The sequence below is a fragment of the Microtus ochrogaster genome, chromosome 7 (assembly GCF_000317375.1).
Source record: "Microtus ochrogaster isolate Prairie Vole_2 chromosome 7, MicOch1.0, whole genome shotgun sequence".
Lineage (NCBI taxonomy): Eukaryota > Metazoa > Chordata > Mammalia > Rodentia > Cricetidae > Microtus > Microtus ochrogaster.
The window spans coordinates 55,878,623-55,900,999 of NC_022014.1; the positions used below are offsets into that span (position 1 = coordinate 55,878,623).

Here is a 22,377-nt window from a genome sequence, read left to right on the forward strand (position 1 = left end):
AAAGAAAAGAAACCGAGTAGCCACTCTGATAGAGACCTGCCGATGACACTCACCTCCCCTACTAGCTACCGCGGGTGCAATAGATAGCACTACTCATGTTGATTAGCTCACATTTGGTGGTTTCCCTCTCCGGGGACTAGATGTCTAAGACAAGCTGTGAAGCCTCTGATAATAAATAAATAAAAGCCACTTCGACCTAGGATGCCTCCATTTCCTCATCTGAATGGCCAGGCACCTTCAGAGTTTGCATACAGGGCCAGGATGAGGATGAGCCCAGTGAGGGGCCCTAAGCTTGCACCATGCTCCGAGGTGGCATCCTGGCTGCCTCGGTCCTTCCCACTCATTCCCCATCCTAGAAAGCAACCATAGTTTATTCCCTTCTGGGTGGCATAAGGTGCAGTGGTGTTAGCGCTCAGGCTTCTCAGAAAGTTCCACGCTCCTGGAGATGAATTCCATGTGTGCAGTCAAAATGTAAATACTGTGGTGTCGGGTCTTTGTCTTTCAAAAGGCAGACAGGTGTTTGTGTGCTGCCTTCCCACGACTAGGGAACGATTATGGGGCTCTTTGCAAGAACGCTTGAAAAAGTAAAAGATGCTTCTGTTACGTTGTTTGCCTCCACTCCCGGTCTGAAAAATAACCTTGCTAACCTCCTCGAGGCTGTCGACCTGGCCTTTTATTAGTGTGTTTAGAGGCATGAAACTGGAACCATTTAAGGGCAGAGCTGATAGCAAATGCTGTTTTCTGTCTGCTCTCCTGGGTAAATGTCATTCCTAATTATTATTTATCTGCAGGACTTTTGAGTTATAATGCCTTGTCCTATTAGGGATGTCTGACTTTTGATGTTTTTAGAGAGCCCATTTTTCTCCTATGAAGTCAATGTACTGTGCACAATTTGACAAGTTTTAAGACATAATGTAGCATTTGGGGCTTTAAGCAAAATAGCATGGTGGTGAAAGATGACTTCCGTACGCGTGCAGCGTTCATCATGCCTCTGTACGAAGACCTTCATTTTGCCGCAGTGTAGGTAGGACATGACAACCCACGTTCACCTCCACAGGCAAACATCAGTGTTCGCATCTTAATGTGGAGCCCCAGCCTTGACCTGATATTCCAATGTGTGAATGTAGCCTTAGAAAAAGATGCTCATCCTAAATGCCTCTGCCCTGATGACTGGTTAGCATCTCAGCCTTTGGTGACTGAGCACAGAGGAAGGAAAAAGAACCTGGAGTGACCCAGTCTGTGGACTGGCTTAGAGGGAACACCAAAGAGACAGTTTCTCTACTTCAGATGAAAGTTGAAATCATCACCTTGGCCGATTGTAAAATTTGAATCCCATCATACATAGCGGACGATCTTGGCTGTGTTGCTGCAGACAGATTCACTGTGAACTGATAATGGTCAGGTATTCTGTAGGCTGTTCTTTTGCACTGACACCCCTCCAAATGAAGAGGCTCCTTCCTGGACAGCACTCTCCACAAGACCTGCCCAGCTGTCGAGCTTGCAGCTTGCCTGTAATGGCCCATGAAACAGACTCCCTCTCCAGTGCTCACTCACTAGTATTCTCCCCTTTCCAAGAGGCCACTCCCCATCTCATACCGCATCCATAAGTCAGCAGACTCCATGGATAACCGTCTGGACAACTGTGTCCTGACCACAATCACTTGCCAGCTATAATCTCAAGTTGTTGCTATTGATTTCCAATCAGAATTCATACTCAAGTCTGAGATGGTTGGTTTGGTAGCTTTTCCTACTTTGTTTGCCTACGACAAACAGGTGATGCCTACGACACGGGTAGCAGTGGATGATGAAGACCATGGCATGACAGTGAGCATTTCCCAAATACCAACCCTGCAAGCCTCTCAACAGTAGCACTTCATCTGCAAGGTCACATTTAACAATTAGTAGTACCGCCCCTGCTTACCCGCTGCCCCTGCTTACCCGCACCGACACATTTAATCCCAACACTTGGAAGGCAGAGGCAAGATTACAGCAAGTCCAATGCCAGCTAGGGCTATGAAGCAAGACTCTGCCTCAAAAAGCTGAGGTGTTTACAAAAGAAGAAAACAATCAGTAGTGCCCAAATCAGTGATATTTTAGCTGTAGTGCTAAATCTAGAACTGGCAGTGGCCAGGCTTAATAAGGGGGCAAGAGGGCGGGTCTTGCCAAGGTCAGACAGCCAGGAAGCAAAGGTGAGGTTGACAACTGGGACTCTGTGAGCTTAGAGAACTCTGTGGGCTGGGAGAAGTGTGGAGCTGACACCACTGCGTTCCTGTGCACGGGTGTATAATCTGCCCCTACCTCAGGAGTGTAGTGCTGGAGTCTGGGAAGGCCTACTCAGAGGGGCTTGTGTGCCTAATGGCAGGAAAATGGGTAATTGAATGCAAATTAGAGAGCTGGGATTGGCTATGATCTGTGCCAGAGACCACGATCTTGGTGCTTGGAGAAGAATGTGAGTCAGTTTAGGAGAGGGGGAGCAGGGGCTGGGTGGGGTATCTTCAAGGGCAGCACCAGGCCCAACCCAAAAGTCACAATTCTCCAACTGAAGAAAAGTAAACGGCATAAGCTTCAGCCCAGTTCCTGGATACTTTCAACCCCGCCCCCCCTCACATGTGGGACCTGATCCTAAACCCCTGCTTTTTAGTTCTCAAGTTGGAGCATATAACCACACGGGTGTGCACCGAGCTGTCCCTGCGACGGCCAATAGATACACAGCACAAAGGCAAGTCTGGTATCTTTGGCCCCAGATAAGCAAACCTATCTTCAGCTGCAGCTTCTTCAGCTGAGTGGAGACAGGAATCACGTGAGGACCCCCCCTCCAGACTGAACCAGTACGGATAACACCAGGGGAGTGTTGTGCACAAGGGCTGGCTGCTCCCTCCAGCACACGAGGCTCATTCTACTCTGGGATTAAGACAAGCCTGGACTCCTGCCACCCACAGCCATTCCTTGCCTTGTAAATCTGCCCATTGAAGGAAGTCCAAGAAGCAAGGGCAAAGGTCAGCGGCTGCCTGGAAGTCAGAGAAGAGAGCGTCTAACCACAGCTGCTTGAAGGCTGCTCTGCGCACCAAGCTCTCTTAGCCCGTTCCAGAACAGGGCCAGTGAGGTCTCGTGACTTCTTCATGCACCGCTCCTTCCCACAGGGAGAAGGTCAGATCAGGCAAGGAGAGGGAAGGAGCTGGACGAGCTCCCAATGCTTAGTTTCTGAAAGGTGGACAAATGAACAGACTCTCCCTTCCCGGCTGAATACAGCATCCCTGTTAAAATAAAACTGTCTTCGTTTCTGCTGACTTCTGTTGCTTGCTCAGGGTGATGACTAATTGATCCTACCAGGAGGACCTGTCTCCATGCTATATATCAGAACTATCTATGGAGGCCAGGCGTCATCACAAGCAAATGAAACCACCGGGCTTAGGCATGGTATCCAGGCACCAATATTTACGCAGCCCCGGGAGATCTTAATATCCAACCAGGGCTAGGGAACCACCACCCTGCCAGAAACAGGCTAACCTGCTATGCTCCAAGTAGAGGAAGCTTCTAGTAAACAGAACCTGGTTTCCATAGCAACACAGCCTTCAGCTTCTCTGCCTTTCAGGGCACACTCAAACGTAAATTATTGTTTCCCTGCCCCTTCTCCCTACCCTGCTTCAGGTGATAGGGCGAGGAGCGAGGGTGTCTCTCTTAATGGCTAGCAGATTGAGTTGAGGGCAGTGAGAGAATTTTGTCTGTCAGGGTCTGCTAGCAGAATCATTGCTTTGCAGCGAATGGCAGGCAGACCTGAGTGTGCCAAGGCTGTTAGGCTATGGTGGAGGAGCCAGCAGGAGTCTTTTGGCTTTTTAAAACACGTTATCAATAGTTTGAGGATATAACATTAGTGCTAGAATAGCCTAGTACTCAATTAGGGGTTTGGGCCCCAAGAAATGATGTCTTTCAAACAGCCAATAAAGCCCGTGTTTATTTTTTAAACATTATACATAGGTGAAAATATCAGAAAGGATGGAAATGTTCACTTTTAATGCTGGTCACTCCCAGAGGCTGGAATCAGGGAAACAGTGAAAAGTACTTGGTCTTTTTTGCTGTTGATAAGGGTTGGATTACATCCTACAAGGAGCATATGGATACTGGCTGGTTGATCCATCCTGGCTCTCACCCAGTGGAGTCTTCATATCCCAGGTCTAAAAGGTCCAGACATCAACTGTACGAGCAACTGTGACCTGTGACATTTTCTTGAGCCTTGGCTGGGGTTTGGAACGGCACCCATTACTGTGTTCCATCCACGGGGGGAGTCTCTTTCTCCATAAGATCCCATGTGGCAGCCACTGTCTTTCTTCTCCTATTCCACATCACGTGCCTGCCCCTTCTCTTCAACTCCTCCTTAGTCTGTCTCGTTCTAACCATTTGCCACCTTTTAGATAAGCCCCAATCCAGCACTCCATGCTCCTTGTTCCCATGGCATTTTATGCTCCTTCCTCATGATGCTCTACCCTCTATATCATGTGCACATGTTCACATGTGTGTGCACACTCACTCACATCCCTTACATACACACATGAGATATTAAAGATGACAGACTACCCCTTGATTCTAATTAGGCCTCTGCCATCTTTTCATTACCCTTAGCCTATGTTGCCTTCCACTCAGTGCACAAGCACACACGCACGCACACTCACTCACCCCCAAACACACACATGAGATGTTAAAGATGGGAGACTAACCCTTGATTCTAAATAGGCCTCTGCCATCTGATTTTCATTACCTTGGCCTCCGTTGCCTTCCACTCAGCACTTACTAGCACTGGATACATCTTCACGTGTTTACTGGATCTGTATCTAGGTCCCCACTAAAATATGGACATCACGGTCAGGACTGGTGGTCAGCACTATCGGCACAGAGCCTAGGACTACTAGGGGCATGAAGTAGCAATGGTGTTTACTGAATAGGAGTGAGTTGATCAATGCTATTTTCCCTAGTGTAGCATAAACAAGAAGAAACAAAAGAAGGGAAAAGGCATGGTGCAAACACCTCAGAAAGAGACATTCCCTAGAGTGTGTTCTCTCTCTCTCCTGTGTGTGTGTGTGTGTCTGTCTGTGTGTGTGTGTGTGTGTGTGTGTGTGTGTGATCATGGTATCATCTTGGTTCCATAGGCTAGAGATGTCATGGCACTTTATATTAAACTCTAACAGCCACTAAGTGACTGAAGAGGAACTAAATTCCTCTTTGATCTTACCAGAGCCCTTCCCACTAACCCATAAAATAACCACATCTAATTTTATGTGCCAGAAAGTTAGTGTTCATGGATATGAGGAAAGGGCTGATCCAAGGAGGTCCAAGATCAAGAAACCAAGGTGACAAGCGAAAGAGCAGTATTCACATCGGGCCATCTTTGATCTGCTGAGGGATGGCAGTGCTGAGGGATGCAGTGTCAAGCCAAGCCCCCTTGAGTGACTCTGGGTTTCTGCCCTTCTCCCTGAGCCGCTGGTGATGAAGAGCCTGTGCTTTGATGGCTTTTGTTAATAACACCTTTCCCTGCACAATCCTGTCTCTCCTGAACCTCCTTGAGATGCATATACATTTAGAAGATGGTTTCCTGAGACTGGAGGAGTTCTTCATGATGGATATTTTCAGCTTAGCTCTGATATCAGCTGCACTGTAACTCACTCATGAGCTGAGCTGACCAGGAGGGAAATGAACTCCCAAATTTCCCTGCCCATTTGCTCCAATTTCCTTAGCACACTTGTACGTGCACAGGTCCTAGGGACCTGCCAGGACAGAGAGTAACCCACGAGGCTGAAGGTAGATATGTTCTTGTTTCATGTAGGTTTTTTCTATTTGGTTTAACTTTGCTGACTGGTCCTTGTATGGCTAATGGAGGCTAACGGAGGAAAATGAAATGCCAGCCCAGAGGAAGAGTAGCAAACATGAGGAAAGGAACCAAGGTAAAAGCTGCTTAACACCCTGGAAAACAAGGTTCCTATGTGCAAGACTTTCCACATAACACTTGAAGGATGAAGTCATGGGTTGAAGAGAGAGAAGCAACCCCCTCTTGAAATTAATAATTCAAGGCAAAAATTATCACAAAATTTAATTGCTCTCTGTCAGACACAGCTCATCCTTGTCTTCCATTATTCTGCACAAATTGACTTGGCAGCATTTCCCAGCCAGCATGTCCATTCTTAAAGGACTCTCCTGTTATCTATAGCCTGTTAATATGTTCATCCTTCACCTCCCTGAGTAATTCCAGGCAGCTTTTACTCATTTGGAATGACTACAGCATTCATTGGTTAAGAAGAGGGAAATTGCCCAAGATGAAATGTCACACATCACCCTGAGGGGCTATGAGGCTCCTGGGGCTCAGACAGGCAATGCTAGCTATGAGTTCATAGAGAATGGAGCAGAGCCCATGTCCCTGCTGAAGTCTTGTATTAGTAACCATCCATACGAGGCTATTTAAATTTGAACTAATGAACTGTACACATAACTAAGTCCTGTCTTTCCTATTAGTCACCTGATTTCAACTAGGCAGGCATAGCACAGTGGCAGCACAAAACAAGATTCCTATGACCACAAAACGTCCTCTAGACAACACTGAGTGTGAGTGTCTGAATTCACCCTAGAACAGCATCTTACTCTCCAGGCTCCTTCCATGGAAAGATGAATTATAGAATCTGCATACCATGTGTCAGGATCTGCTTTGTGAAAATCAGGTGAGATCATAAGAACTTTGTTGGTGTCTGGTCATACATATGTGGAATGATCTTGTGGCTATAAATGTCGGGCAATAAATGAAGGATGTTTGTCATATGATCAAGGAAGGATGGGCACAGGAAAAAAACAAGATCTTGATACTTGGGGTTCTGGTTCATGAATATGTTGTGATTTGAACTCAAGACCAAGGCCACCTTTATCCTCACAGTACTTAACTGTGATTGGCAGTTTGCAAACAGCCTCCGAGCTGTTGTAAGTATATGGCATACTGGTCTCTAGAATCCTCATTGTAGAACTTAATTTTCCTGGGCCAGAGGTGGCTTGGGTTGATATCAAATATCCCATCTGCTCTACTCAGGGCATAGAGATAAAATAGGGACAACACTGACAATCGTCATCTTACAGGGTTGGTCCTTTGGTCTATTTCTAGAGAAGCCTTGGCATAATTAATAGTACAGTTATCTGCTAATTATTCCACTATTTGAGCAGGACTAGAAGTACTCGGGGCACCGAACGAGCTTCATGCGCACAATTAATAATTTTCAACACTAAGTAATTACGTGTATGGTATTTAACCTAATAACATTAGATGCACATTACTGGGCTCTGATTGCTGTTTTCTTCCAGCCACCCACTCTTGGATAGCCGTTCTCTATAAAGTAGACATAATGTGCTCGTATATCATGTTGGTTTGTTTTTAGGTTTCTTACACTCCTAAAGAGTATGGATGCATTGGAAATTCTGGGTATGAGAGCTAGAAACTCACAGTTCTAGGGACCCAGGGAAGGCACATCCCTAGCAAGTTGTGATGTTGATACTGCTGATCCAGAGAGCAGACACTCTAGGGGACCCCTGTCCAAGTCAGCAGTGAAAAGTCTGTTCAAAAGATGCTTGCCCTAGTTGGGTTTGTCTTGCAAAGTGTTCTAACCACCCTGACCACAGCCCATCCTAAAGTGAGTCAGACCATTTCTTCTGACCATTAGCCATGCATCCTGGGATCCTCTACTTCAATGAAGTGGACAAGGTCTGGTCTGTCCTGCCCTTCCTCTCAAGCCAGAACATTCCACTGTTCTCATGCAACCTGGCAGATTCATAGCCTTAGTCCCATTATTGTCCTATGTCATTCTTCTCATTGATCTGTGGATGCATTCAAGAAAGGAAGGCAATGTTTCTAGGCAGAAGATCCAAAGCAGTGAGTGGCAAGAAGCATGGTCCACCCCAAAGAGGTCAGGATACAGTGGAAGAATACCATCATGACTTGGCAGGAGAAGCCTTTAAAGAAACATATTAAAAACTAAAACTCTTACACATACATGTACATCTCAAAGAGGATCTTGAAAGGAGAGGTGGGAATTGCTAACAAAAGCCACGGAAGCATAGGGGGAGTGTGAAGGACACATAGGCACAAAGGTCCAAATGCACCCATACTCTTTAGGAATGTAGGAAATCTAAAAACAAATCAACGTGGTATATGAGTGCATTATGTCTACTTTATAGAGAATGGCTGTCCAAGAGTGGGTGGCTGGAAGAAAACAGCAGCTGGAGCCCAATGTGCATTTAATGTCAGTAGGTTGGAAGGAAGCAGCTGGACCCAGAGTCTTTGGACCAGGCCAGGGCTTTGAGTTGTACTGCAAGACAAGAGTTCTCAAGCTTGGAAGTGAATCAGAGTCACCTGGCCTGGGCCAAAGACTCTGACTCCGGTTCCTTCCAAACACAGCAGAAGGCGATCTGCCTTCCTCTTCTTAGGCAGCAACCTGCTCAAATCCTGGAAGGGTCATGATCTTCCTGTCCAAACTTCCTCCACCTAGAATGTTCTCAGGCTTATTGGCCCCTTTCTCACTTTTCACCAGACAAGCTTCTTTTTGCTTGTCATTTGTCACAAATGACAGTGAGCCTATGCCTGGTCATTCCACCGGAGGAACCTACTTGTGTTGAGAATTAAAGCAGGATTTGAACAGGTTGTGGATTTTTCTGGATATCGGACTAATTGCATGTACATAGTAAGGTAACTTGGGGATGTTGACCCCAGTCTAAACACAAAACTCACTTGTTCATGGATACCTGACCCACATATCCCAAATGCAATTTTTTTCCAAATGCAATTTTTTTAGCCAATCTTTTTCTATGAAATTGATGTCAAAATGTTTCCAATTTTGGAGCGTTTTGGGTTTGAGATTTTTGGATTTGGAATGCTCAATCTATATATTTGAAGGACTTATTTTTGCCCAAAGTGCCAGAAAACATTTTAAATTTATGACTCCATTGAATCTTCCCAGCACCCCCAGAATGTATCAGATATCAGTTATTGATTATGACCCATCTGACTGCTTTTTTGCTTGAAGAGCCATGGGGAGAGGGCCATCTACACACCAGGTACCCTGGGCAGGGAGCCATCTAGACAGTAGGTGTCATGGAGTTTATTCTGGGATGACGAGTCTGAACTTCAGAGGTCCCCAGGTGTCACAGCTCGTCATCACCAACCCGGGATCCCATCCAAGGATCGCACATTCTCCATGTTCTACCTGCCTCAGTCATTCCTTCAGAGTCCCCAGAGGCAAGAGTGACCTGCTCCATCTTTATGTGTAGGCAAATGAAACTGGAATCAGACATGCTGTATGCTCGAGGGCCCAGTGTTCCCTCCTTGCTATATAAACCACCTTCAGACCTTACCTACCAAAGAGCATGCAGATGGGGGTAGGAGGGAAGGAGAAGGCAGAGCAAGCACAACCTGAAGGTCGGTCTGTTGTCACAGATGCTAAATGACCCGGGTAAACAGTCTCAAATGGAGCAAGCATGGATCTCCAGGCTGCTCAAGTCCCTAGGGGCGCTGGAAAGAAGTGACTGAGCCTGGACACAGGCCATCAGGGTTTAGCTGTAGGGGCTTCTAGGGCTGTCATTGCCAGCGAAGTCTCAGATTGACGAATGTGATTTGGCCTTCCACAGTGTCTCCCTTCCCTGGTGCCAGGCCCAGCCGGATGTCAGCCAGAGTTCTTGAAATTGATGAAATAAGGCAAAAGGGACTTGGAAATATGGTTTTGTTTAATTATTCAGTCCTCTTGGATCTGCTGTGAGGGCGGAAGGAGACCTCATTTTTTAAGCAGGATGGAGATGCTAAATAGGAAACCACAGACATTTCAGATGAACTCCAGAGTGACTGAGCGGAGCTGAGGAGGGGAATGGGTGTTCAATGGGAGCCTGAATTGCTCTCCGGGAAGCAGCTGAGAGATCAAGGGTCTCCTTGATTGTTAAATCTTCTCAGCAGCAAATGAATGTGAAGCATCAGCCAGACTTGAAGGGCGCCCAGGGAGCGAACACACAGGGGATGGAACTCACCAATGGGATGCTAGGAACTGGGAACTAAGTCACCTGGATGCAGGAACGATGCAGAAGCCTCACGTAGGATGGGGACTCATGGGCCAGAGAGAAGATGGTGCTGGGACTTACTTCCTCAAATAACACTTCCTGTCCCTCAGCCTTCATGTCTTCTCATCTTCCAGGCCTGCTCTCACTCCTAGCTCAGGGTCCAGGCTAGTGTGTGTTCTGAGTAAGTCACCCCAGTGCCCACTCATCAGATGAGTGTAGCCTGCAGGGATCAGGCAACTGGGAGAGAGCATACAGAAGTACCACAGGTCGGGGAGGAAAAAGGTAGCTGCAGGTGGCAAAGGGGCAACTAATTACCAAGTCCTTCGCAAGCACAAGGGCTTCAAAACTCCCTGGACTCTGTCTTGCCAAGCTCACTGCTCCTACTTGCAAATGCAGAGAATTCTCCAAGGAAGAAGCAAATTGCTTAGCCCACAAAATGTTCCCCACTAGCTCGCATCTTGTCTGGCAAAGGGCAACAGGGGAAAAAAATAACCCTTCCTGGCCAACCTTCCAGCACGCAGGCTGCATAACATTTATCCAAATAATGAAATGTGGGAACTTTAAAGACACATGGCCCTGTGTGTTTCGCTCTGAACACCATCTACACTCTTTCTGTGCTTTTGCTTATTAAATATGTGCATAGCCATTGCCCTACCCAGTCCTCCAGATGTCCACTATCAGAGGAGGAAGAGAGTGGTTCACAAACATGCAGAACTATGCCCAAGATTGCTAAAGCAATGACTATTGGTAACACTGAATTTGGGGCCAACAAAGCTCTCTTTTGTATGAGTTTGAGTGTGTGTGTGTGTGTGTGGTGTACAAACATGTTACCAACATCAGCATCAGTACCAAGGATAAAAGCCAAAATCCTATACTCAAATAACATATTTTGGGTGGTTGTCCTTTGATTATTATGAAAATGACACACAAATGCTATAGGAAAATTAGAGATATAGAAAAGCATGTGACAGAAAAGAGGGAAAGAAAGGGAGAGAAGGGAAGAGAGGAAGGGAGAAAGAGCTCTGGGGAATGAAGCGGCATAATATAAAGGAGAGTAACTGGGTAAGCTCTGGCTCTACCTCTGCTGTGGATTAGCTGTGTGTCTATACACAAATCACTTAACTTCTCGGAATCCTACAAACTTACAAAAAGTGAGGTTTCTCTGCCAGCCCAGGAGGAGAATGTAGGCAATACTCTATAAACTGCAAACTCCTTGCTCGCTGGGTTTGTTTCCTTTGTGCTGCTATTGTAAAAGTAATGATCAAGTTCTACCTTGTTGACATAATTAAAAGGATTTAATAGCCATGGTCCTAGGAAAGGCAAATCGACTAAATGGATCAGTCCCGTTTCTGCTGATTCATTCCCATTACCGTTTACTATTTACTAATGTTGCTTCTTAATATTCTTGATAAATAGGACCACGGCTCTAATTTGTGTGATTTGAGGCTGTGTTCTCCAAGCCTCTAACTGTGCAGGCATAAATCAGGAGGACTTGCTCCCTGGAGCCTCAGGCACTAGAGACAACCTATTGGAATGGTTTCTAGAACGCTGCCTCCCAACGCGGCACCCCAGTTTCACAAGTGCTGAAGAAATGACATTATTGCGTGTTAGGTTAACGCTGTCTTTCAAAAGTCGAGTGACATTAAAGCCAAAGGGCTTAGGAGATGAACTGAACAGAGAGGTCATTAGAGCTCAGACAAAGCTCCCACAAAACACATGCCCACTCGCAGAATGCACACGGCTGTTTTGTGCTGGACCTCCCACTTAGTGAATGCTGAGATCGGGCTGGCTCCTCCCTAGTCAACAGGCTTCCATAGTATTACTGTATATGGCTGTGCTCCTCCCAGCAATGGGACAAAGCCCTGTGATGTACACTATTCCCTGGAGAGCATACAGGTTCTGTTAAGATCTTCTGGGAAATGATTGCCACTAACACTGCAGACAGTCTGTTCTCAACAGCAGGCCCTAATTGTCAAGGAAGCAATTATTTCAACGAACTCCCCAGATACAATTTCCATGCCTGTGACGGGCTTGTCCAGAGCACTTCTGACCTACAGCTATGAAAGGACTCTCTGATGAAGTGAGATTGGAAAATACTGGGTTCAGCAAAGTTACCTTTACTTGCTGCAGGAATTCCTGAGCTTTTGAGGCCTATGGGAAATTCCTGAAAGTAGCTTTATGTTGCCAAGAGAAGAAAACCAAACTGTCTTCCTTTCCCAGATGCTGTGTTGAAATACCCCGATCGAAGCAACTTAAGAAAGAAAGGGCTTATTCTGACTAACAATTAGAGGTACAGTCCGTCATGGCAGGGAAGTTGAGGCAGCTAATCACAGTACATCCATAATCAGAAGGAAGAGAGCAAGGAAAGCTTGCTGCTGCCCAGCCTCTTTTATCCACTCACATAGTCCAGGATCTCAGCCAGGGAGTGGCACCACCTACAGTGGCCTATGGCCTACAGTGGGTATGTCTTCCCATCTCAGTACACTCAAGATAGCCCCCCAGGCATGCCCAGAGGCATGGAATATTCCAGATGATTCTAGATTCAGCCAAGCTGACAATGAGCACTAACTATCATACATACAATGGGAGGAAATAAGACCAGCTGCTTCTCATTAAGAAATGACGCTCTTCAAATGTTCTAATGCAAAACTTTTCGTCATGGGGCCTGGAGAGATACCTGGGCAGTGAAGAGGGCATCACTTTCTTAGGGAAGACCCTTATGGGAAGGGAAAGACTGGGGGCCTCTTCTCTAAAAGATGGAACTGACCACAGACAGTTGAGAAAAAAAAAATCATATTCTGCAGTGGCAATTGGAAAGTGTCTATAAGTTGAGCAAAGCCTTAAAGAAATGGATCTTAGTTCACTTAAAGAATCACAGAGCTATATAACTTGGCAATCAGACCTGCCAGTCTCTGGCAGGGCTTCCTGCTGCCAGACTTGGAGGAGCTCCTGGAGGTCAGCAGGACGATAGGAGCCTTGCTCAGAGATCTTGAAAAGCTCAGCCCTTTAGTTCAAGCTTTCCCATAAGTCCAAGGGAAGGGCCAGGTCCTCGCCATAAATTAAGCCTGCAGAGATGGGAAGCAGCAGAGTGGATGTGCTCTCGAGGTACCCCGTCCATCATCTGCCACCAGGGCCCAGTAACCACCTTCATGATGTTGGTGGAATTGTTCCACTGAGTGACAACCGTGCCCTCCTACCAAGCCCCATGGCTACCCAGGAAGTGATACGTGACCCTGTGAGTGCCACGAGTAGTGACATCTGGGGCTACATTTATCTTTTATGGATGAGTTCCAGCCAGCAAACTGTTGAGCTAAGAGAGGCGTGGTGAGAAGTGCTTTTTAAAGGCAGCCCAGCCCACCCAGTTTCTGGAATTTTATTAATAATCCTCTAAGAAAGTGCTTTTTCTCCCCTTTGGCATCTCTGAGATCAAAGTATGCAAATGAGCACCCACACAGCTAATGGCATGTAATTACCTCTTGCATAATATTATATTTGATTGTGTTGCATCTTACTCTCACAACCGTCACAATTGCATAACCATTACAACAGTGGCAGCAATGAGACCCAGTGAGGAGGAACCAAGGCCGTGAAGTCGGCTTACGTGGGTTCAGACCCAGCTCTGTCCCTTGCCTTGTTGGGCAGCTACGTCTCGAGAGGTCAGAGGATGGAGATAGACTTTGCTTCGTGATGGGGTGCTAGGAATTGGGTGACCTTATTCCTGCAAAGTACTGAGTTCTGAACTCAACAGTATTGACAGTGATTGCTACTCGGATCAGCGCTAATAATCACCAGAAAGTGTAATTGTTTGGGTATAAAAGAAGGAAAATTAGGAAGGTTAAAAAAAAAGGCACTAAAACTCTACACATACTAATCTTCCGGTTAACACTAAACTTCCACCTTTAAGGCACCGTCAAATGGAACTTCAGGTCCTGTTCTGTTCGCTTGCAGGCACTCCGGGGAAGAATAACATTTTGGATGCTCCAGCTGCCTGCCCATTAGTAGGATCCACTAGCACTCAAGAAATTCCCCGGGAAAATAGGCCACGAGCACTGCTTATCTGAGGTAGGATATCGACACAAACCAAGGCAAGCGGCCTTCTGATGAGTGTAAGTCCTATGCCAGGAAACACCTACTCACTGCCTACGTCACCTTTCCAGCCCATTGTCAACCTTAACCTCTGATGCTCACATCAGGTGAGCCTAGGACAGAGGATAAAAGTAGACTCCAAAGAAAAAGTCAAGTGGTCGCCAGCCTTGAGTCTATGCTGCTGGGCTCGGCAGTGCGGCCATTACCTTTCACTTTGGGGTTCAGAAGACGTAAAATTTAATGATGGTTCAGTTTGTGCCCAGCCATTTATTTCCATGGAGTTGAGTCCACTTAATAAGCCCATGGAGCCCCTGCCGGAGAGTGTTCTCCAGCACATGAATCGGGGAGCAGGAGTTAGGGTACCCAGGTTCCTCCTCTGCCCTGATGATGGCATGACTCTAGGTAATGGCTGTAGGTCTCAGGTCCCCAGATCTCTTGACACAAAACCATGTGTTGAGCAACACCACCCCTGGAACACTGGTCTACATTTCAACTTGTATTTAAAAGCAGCGATCGGTTCTATGCGACCATAATGTTCTTGGGACAAAGCTGAACTGAACTCATAGACTCAACCACGTCAAATCCCAGCCTATCCCCCAACACCCAAACCAACTCTTTGTCAGGACTATGACAAATGTTTCTTATTTTACTCTCTTACACACAGAGATATAACTGTAAAATATATTTTAAGTGGGTTTTCCTTTTCAGACATCTAGGGTAATGCACACAGTTTGACTGCAGGATGACTCCCGGCAGGGCGGCACCCCCAGCGTCCTAAGGCTTCTGTGCTGTGTTTTATAACCCATGCTGCGGTGTTCTCTCTGAGCACATTGGTGCACTTATCTAGCCTGAATAGTCTACTCATCATCGGGCTCAATGTAGAGTTTAGTTTAGCATCCAAACAAGAACACCTTTGTGAGACAGTTAATCATACAGCACAACAGGTAGAAATGGGGCTGCCCCAGGAAGAGAGTGTGTGGTCTCCCTAAGTAAGGAACCTGCAGAGCTCTGCAACTAAAAGAAGGAAAGAAAGAAAGAAAGAAAGAAAGAAAGAAAGAAAGAAAGAAAGAGAGAGAAAGAAAGAAAGAAATCATTAAAATGATTAATGCTGTCCAAAGCAAATTGAGTATGATCTTTTAAAGCTTTCAAATGCCGCTAAGGTTTGAAATGAAGGGTAGCTACAGCACAAGTTTATGCTAATCCTCAGATACCAGCTAGATGCCTTTCTTTCCTGAAAGGCAGCTGGCTTTCACAGGGAGCACCCATTAGCTGGGAGCCCCTTTCAGCCCTGGTCATGACCCTTTGTAAGTCCCTCTCCTTTGGAATGTGGTGGCCCTCTCTAATGTTCCATTTCGGCTTTCAGAATGGAAAGCTTGTGTGTGTGTGTGGGGGGGGGCGATCTGCTTCTACACAGTAAGCTCTCTCTAATTCCCAGAATTATCTCTCAAGTGCAAGGTCATCCTTTTCTACAAGTGGCCAGAAAAGATTCTTTATGACTATGGTATCGTGGTTTGTGCCGCCCTCAATTGCTTTCCCTATGGACACCTTCTCGAGGCTTCTCTTTTTATGCATATCTCCTTCCTCTGGGACTTCACAGAGTTTTACAATCACTGAAACCCAGCAAGCCATCAATTAAGTAATCTTCAACAAACATCCAATTTTCATCTCATCCTGCAATTCGCCTTACTGGAAATCAAAGGTGGTCAGAACTTAACCTCTGTCAGGAGCTTTCTTTGCAGACAAAGGCAGTATGGAGACCACACTATCAAGAGAGCCAGTGCGCTATGCTAACAGTACAAGGAATTAGAAAGCACTAGAGCTTGATCTTGGCACCACAGGAGACTCTCCACACCCTGCCTTGACTATGAGAAAAGTCATTGTTGGTATCAACAGCCCAAAGCCTGTTTTTTTTTTTTGTCCAAAGAAATACTTTGAGTTGGCAGTTTGATTATATGCCAATTTCACTAGTTTTTCTTTCTCTTTTTTTTTTCATTTAGCAATTTGTTTGTGTATGTGCATACTCTTTGTACACATTTGCCACAGCACACAGTTGGAGATAAGAGGACAGCATGTGAGAATTTACACGAGACTCCCAGGGATCAGACTCAGGTTATCAGCCTTGGCACGTGTGTTTACCCATTGGGCCATCTCACCTGCCCTTCACTGGTGTTTAATTGCAGGTAACAAGACAATAACATCTTTTGCCCCAGCCTCAGAGTAGGCTGGTGTATCTGCAGTGAATGAACTCAATCTTATATTTAGAACAGTAAATACGGAATTCATTTGCATCTCTTTACAAAGTAGTGGTTTAAGTATATGGGTTCCAGAGACTGCTACCTGCTTTTCAGTCTGGACATCCTTACTAGTTGTGTGGCCTGGACATCTTATTACACTTCCATGTCTGAGTTTTTCTTAACTGAAATCGGAGGTGATAGTTGGTAATATTTACTATAGTCTGTAATGCATCTTGAGTACTCTGAATGCTCAATGGATTACTGTGTGCCAAATTCTCGGCACAGAAGAGAGGTTTAATTGCTGTGGTTGTTACTAAAAAGAAGTCACATCTTGAGGTTATATAATAAGCCCAATATGAGACTCACTATGTGCCAAATACTATTCTAAAAACTTTAAATATATGAAGAAATTTGAACCACTAACAATGTTATGAATTCTCACAGGAATTGGAGGGAACAGAGACCAAGAATGGTTTCCCACCGCCAGATACCTGCACTTAAACCCAAGCTCTAGGGGTCATGCACCCAACCACTCCACTCCCACTGGGTGTGTTCACTCTCCGAGTCACCTCATGACAAGATCTCTTAAGTCTCAACACAAGAATATGAGGGTCAGCAGCATACCACAACTGGAGACCCTGACACAAAGGTCCCTGCAAAGTGGCTGAATCCTCAGCTCCAAGCATGCACGGACCTGGGTCAGACACAACAGGCTCTTAGCCAACAAGCACACTTAGCACTTCCCCGTGTCTAGGGGCAGGCGGAGCGTTTTAATGGATTATCTGTGAATCCCATCCTCTGAGGACTCTATTTTCAGACTGTAAAGCGGCTTAGGTTCCAGGCTGGCAAAGAAGAACATGGTAGCAAAGAACACCGCAGCTCCATCTTGAATTCTCAAGTCTCCCAACTAACCCTCGTCTCTACCCCGTGAGCTGCCTGCTTATGTTTGATTGTTGATTTGAACAGATAAGAAATAGAGAACCAAAGGGCCCTTTCTCTCCTGTCTTTCTGTTCTAGTGTGCCCAGTTTAATCTAAAAGAATTCAGCATAATTTTTTTTTTAAAGATAGGATTTGCTCTGATACTTTCAAAACCAAATTGTATCTTTATTCAGATTTGCTGTGTGGATCAATTCCTACGTCAGAGTCACACCTGGATTTCTGTATTATTTGCCACCTCGCTGTTAGTGCATCTTCCAGCTCCACATGAGGACTTTTCTGTGGAACACTTTGCTCACAGGCCATTCATTGGTGACTTATTACAGCAGCAATAAGGATGATGGCAATTCATTTTCAATACGAAGAAAGGACAGATCTTTTTGTGTCCTTCCTATAGCTCAACATAATCAAGCAAATTTAGAAATGAGATAAAAATCACTAAAACATTTGATTTAAGACATTAGTTCCATGACCTCTGTGAGACAGGAGACTCAATTCAGTAAGCTCTCAGTTTTACAGCTACCAAATGGGAATACCAGGTTAAGTTAATGATTTAAGTAACATTTAAGTGGTCTGTGTGTCTGTGCAAATGAACGCCACATGTGTGCAGGCACCCATGAATTCTAGAAGAGTGTGTCACGTAGGTACTAGGATCTGAACTCAGGTACTCTGGAAGAGAAGAAATTGCTCCTAACCTCTGGGAAGTCTCTTCAGGCCTGTTACTGACTGTCAGTAAACATTTTAAAGCTCCCACAAACCAAATTTAAAGACACTAATAATTAATATTAGTTCTGGGACTTAGGAAACCTTGGTATTGAGGCAAAGGGACTTCCCACTATTCTTTTTGACTCACTTGAGCCCTATCATATAATTCCCAACTATCTAGGTTTGTTGCTTTTGTTAACTTAAACTATATCTCTTGGGAGTTCTACAGGGTGGGGGACTCAACATTGGAGCCTGGTCCAGATGATGGTAGTAGGTCACTGTCTAAGTGCTAGATATACTGTGAGTCTGCCTGGGACCCTCTGAGACCACACAGATTTTGTATGGCTTCTATCTCTAGACCAGGTAATGGCATTGAAGAGAGAACCCTTTGAGTCTGTAGCATGCAAAGCAGAACCCACAACAGAGTGAGATTTCACAGATCATTCACCCCAAAGACCTCAGAGGAGTCTATAGGGATCAGTAGATCGATTGTTATGCTCAGGAAGCCAGGTGGGTATACAAAAACATGAGTACGATACATGTAGCTTCAAGGCCTTCTTTCCTCCCATCTGAGAATCCCAGAATACCTTTATCATGTGGGTTGATATCTTATATTCTCAGCGGAGCCAGGTTACCATTGTAATCCTGGAAATTTGCATTGCTTTCTATACAGACTCTCTTAGTTTTAGAATATTAACACTAAATTCAGTTTTGAAGACACAGGCCATATTTAAATGTAAGCCTTCACACATTTTAGTGTTCTGAATTGTCCTTTGACTTTTTGTTAGCATCCATATTCTGTGCTTTCCAATGAACCTTCTGTCCCAAGAGTGTAGGCAAGAGGAGAACCCATTGGTCTGGTTCACCAACCTATTTTAACATCATTTGCTGGCTCAGAATGGGCAGTGGATATTATTCATTTTCTGAATAGACAAATGGAAAAAGATTCTTTAAGAAAGCTTTATGAAGGGATGATTGTTTATATGAATTAATGGGGAAAAAATCCCAGAAAGTATAAAGTAAAGGCCCTTTAGGGGGACTTGGTATGAATGTAGAGTCTGCTGAAAATCAAGGAAGCTTAGTGTTAGCTAAGAGGAGTGGTGAAGGATTAAAACAATGGCCTTCAAGTACAAAACACCCAACTCAGGGCTTCTGGGAAGCAAAACCATTCTTCCCTGTTCCTTTAGCTGGAAGCCTCTTCTGAAAGGGTATCCTTGTCAACCTAGGCATCCATCCAAGACAACCACACCCTGCTATGTGGTGTGAGTCTCAACCTGGTTTTCCCGAGCTTCGTCAAAAAGAAACAGCCATGAGTGTATCTTTGGCATCAGCATGGCAGCTAGACCTGAGGATTAAGAATGTTCCCAAAGCCTCTTGATGGGTACCCAGAATATTCTTAAATGGGATCAACATTGTGTGTGTTATAATCATACCTAAGCATGTAACCCCTCCCCTGGTTAAAATGAAAGTCAAATCACAAGGGTCATTGTTTAGACCTAATTGAGCAAGAAAATCCTAGGTAGATGCCTCAAAAAGATCACACTGACCCCCCACTGAATATACCAGCCAGGTGGAACCAGTACTGTTCACATCTTCTCATTTCCAGAAACCAAAATCCTACAAATGGACAGAAACAGCCTAGGAAATGTCAATGTGTTCAGTGTGTGTGTGTGTGTGTGTGTGTGTGTGTGTGTTTTGCTATTGTTGTAGTATTTTGAAATTTCCAGGGCTCCTCTTGAGTCACACATCTGAGTACCATCCTCCAAAGAGCAGATTAAATATAGATGCAAACAGGACTCTACCACCAGCGAGTTTCCTTGGCAATGAGCTTGCTGGACTCCCAGGGTGTTGCTGGGGAAAGACGAGGGCAGGCAAATTGTAAACAGATTCTGGAGAGTCTCCCTATAGTCCTAGACATACATCAGGCTGATAAATAAGACTCAGGCAGAGTGGAATTTCAACCAAACAATTTTGTGTACAAAGAAAAAGGTTATCTCTCCTCCTGGGATGGGGAGAGCCGAACTGTTTGCATCAGGAGCTGCGGAGCTCTATAAACTTCAATCGTACATTCCCATTTCTCCTCGCACACTAATGAAACCGAAAGTATAGTTGTCCTTTAAATGTTTGTGCCTGGAGTTATGACCTGTTTCAAATGACAGGAAACGGGAGACAACATTTTAATGGTTATGAATGCATTTAGAAAGAAGCCTTGGTGTCTAATGAGAGTGAAGAAGGCACCACAATTGAGGAACAATTTACTACCAAGAAATCAATTTGAAAATTCTATACAAGATTATCACCCATTAAATTGTCTTTCTTCGGAACTGCAGGCCCTAAACTGGTACTTCTGGACAAGGAATTTTACAAACAATAAATGCTAATTAAGTAATCTATTCAAATGGTTGATTGAAAGAATAAAAGAAGTATCCCCTGGGGAGAACCCCCTTCAGCTGTTTCTACTTTAGGCCTTCTTTTCTTTAAAAAACTGGTGGGTTTCAGGCAGCAAGCTGCAACGCTCCAATATGCTACCATCTGTACTTCATAGATACACTGCAGTGTGAATGTGAACATACACAGCACACACACACACACAAACTCCTACCTGTAGATACAAACATATTCTAACATCTTACCATGCACAATGCATTCTATCACATACATATACACATTCTAACAATTCAATCATGCACACATACTAATGCACACACACATGCACGTTCTAACACAGAGTCTAACAATTCTATCAATCATACACACATCCTCACACACACACATGCACATTCTAACACACTCTAGACACACATTCTAATGCATTATAGCATACACATTCTTATACATTATGTCATACACACATATACTTTCTAATACATACACATGTATACACACACACACACACACACACACACTACCACCCAGAGTTGCACCTAAATATTCTGTTTAGATGGGACAGTCACAGTGGACAGAGTTCTTTGTTGCAGTAGTTCACGCAGAAGAGAATGCTGGTGGTTTCAGAAGATTCTAGGAGGATGGAATGCAGACAAGGGATGCAGACACAACTCTATTACTACCATGTGGTTCTGTGTGTGGCTAAAATTATTTATGACTCTTGCACTGTAAAGTACAGCAACAATCTTGGAAGCCAAAAGATAAGAAGAGAATATTTATAAGAAGAACCACAAGTTCTCCAAGGAAGCCAATATATTTCCTAATCAAAACTAAGGAAGGGCCAGCTTGGCCAATAACTAAAACACAGAACAAAAGGTGTCCTCACAGCCTGGGTGCCTCCTATCATCTGGTCTTTCAGCACGTGCCAGTTCCTAGCAGAGCAAGGGGCTCTGGTGACTCTCCAGCCTGGAACACAGGTGCTAGCCTGTTCCCTGCCCACAACTCAGAGAAGGGGTGTGGTCAAATCACCCTAGAGAAGGAAGTTCCCGCCCAGAAAGCATCATGGGAATTGAAAGCAGGAACACCACTAACAGTCCCATGGAAGCGTGGATGGTGAAGACTCCCCCAAGGGCATTAGAATACAGCTCCCTCCTTTGATTTTCTTGTCTTGTCTCTAGGCCTCCAAGGAACCTGTTGTTATGAGCTGGCAACCTGGCATGCCACCTCCCTGTCTTTTATTGGTTTTGCAGTCAGACAAAAGATTTGAAGTCAATTTGCACCATTTGAGTGGCGTGGACTTCTGGGCTAATTACAGGCAACTTTAATATTGTGCCCTTTTACATGAACACAGCCAAAAATGAACTGCACACAAGCACTGGGTTTAGTATCCTGTGAAATTAAACCTGAAGGGCATTATGCCCTCATAAAGCATAATCACTCCTAAGGTTTTACCTCAGATTGTCTCAGAGGAATGCTCACCAGCAGGTAATAAACAGCCACAGAAAAATGTCACTGGCCACATTACACATCCCATAGTCGGGACAAGGAAGGTAATTTGATGAACAGCCCAGCAGAATGGGAGCAGATGTTGGTGCGTCTGAAATGTTGTGTGCCCTACACATCCAAAGCGGGGAGGGGGAGGCTCTCTCATAAACAGGGTTTGTGCAAGACCAAGATGAGCATGGAATGCCACATAGCCTTAATAAGGATCTGAGGAAGGCAGGCAATTCTTAAACAAATAATAATAATCCCCTTTTTTTCTAATCCCTTTTTTCTAAACATAGCATGTATTTAATCTATTAAGTAAATGAATGGACTAGGGATCACTGATAATAAACTAAAATAAAAGCATCAGTGAAAGAATAAACCCAGAAAAGATGCCAGGTCCCTAGATTAGCAGCCGGAACAGTAGCTACCTTTTACTGAAACAATGAGCATCTGCGGATGTGGAAATATATTTCCTGA

The 22,377-nt window shown here is 44.9% G+C and overlaps 2 protein-coding genes across 4 annotated transcripts in view; one reads left to right on the forward strand and one right to left on the reverse strand.

Moving 5' to 3' along the window:
• The window catches only part of Dock2 (dedicator of cytokinesis 2), a 413,920-nt gene that overhangs the window by 134,339 nt on the left and 257,204 nt on the right, over window positions 1–22,377 (reverse strand). The gene's annotated exons all lie outside the window — the stretch shown is intronic.
• Insyn2b (inhibitory synaptic factor family member 2B) overlaps window positions 1–22,377 on the forward strand; it is a 106,003-nt gene that overhangs the window by 38,881 nt on the left and 44,745 nt on the right. Inside the window, exon 2 of one of the 3 annotated variants that reach the window (XM_026780394.1) lies at window positions 14,014–14,127. The exons of the other annotated variants lie outside the window; for them this stretch is intronic. The gene's annotated coding sequence lies outside the window, so the exon portion shown is untranslated. The remainder of the gene's footprint in view (window positions 1–14,013; window positions 14,128–22,377) is intronic. 3 annotated transcript variants of the gene reach the window in all.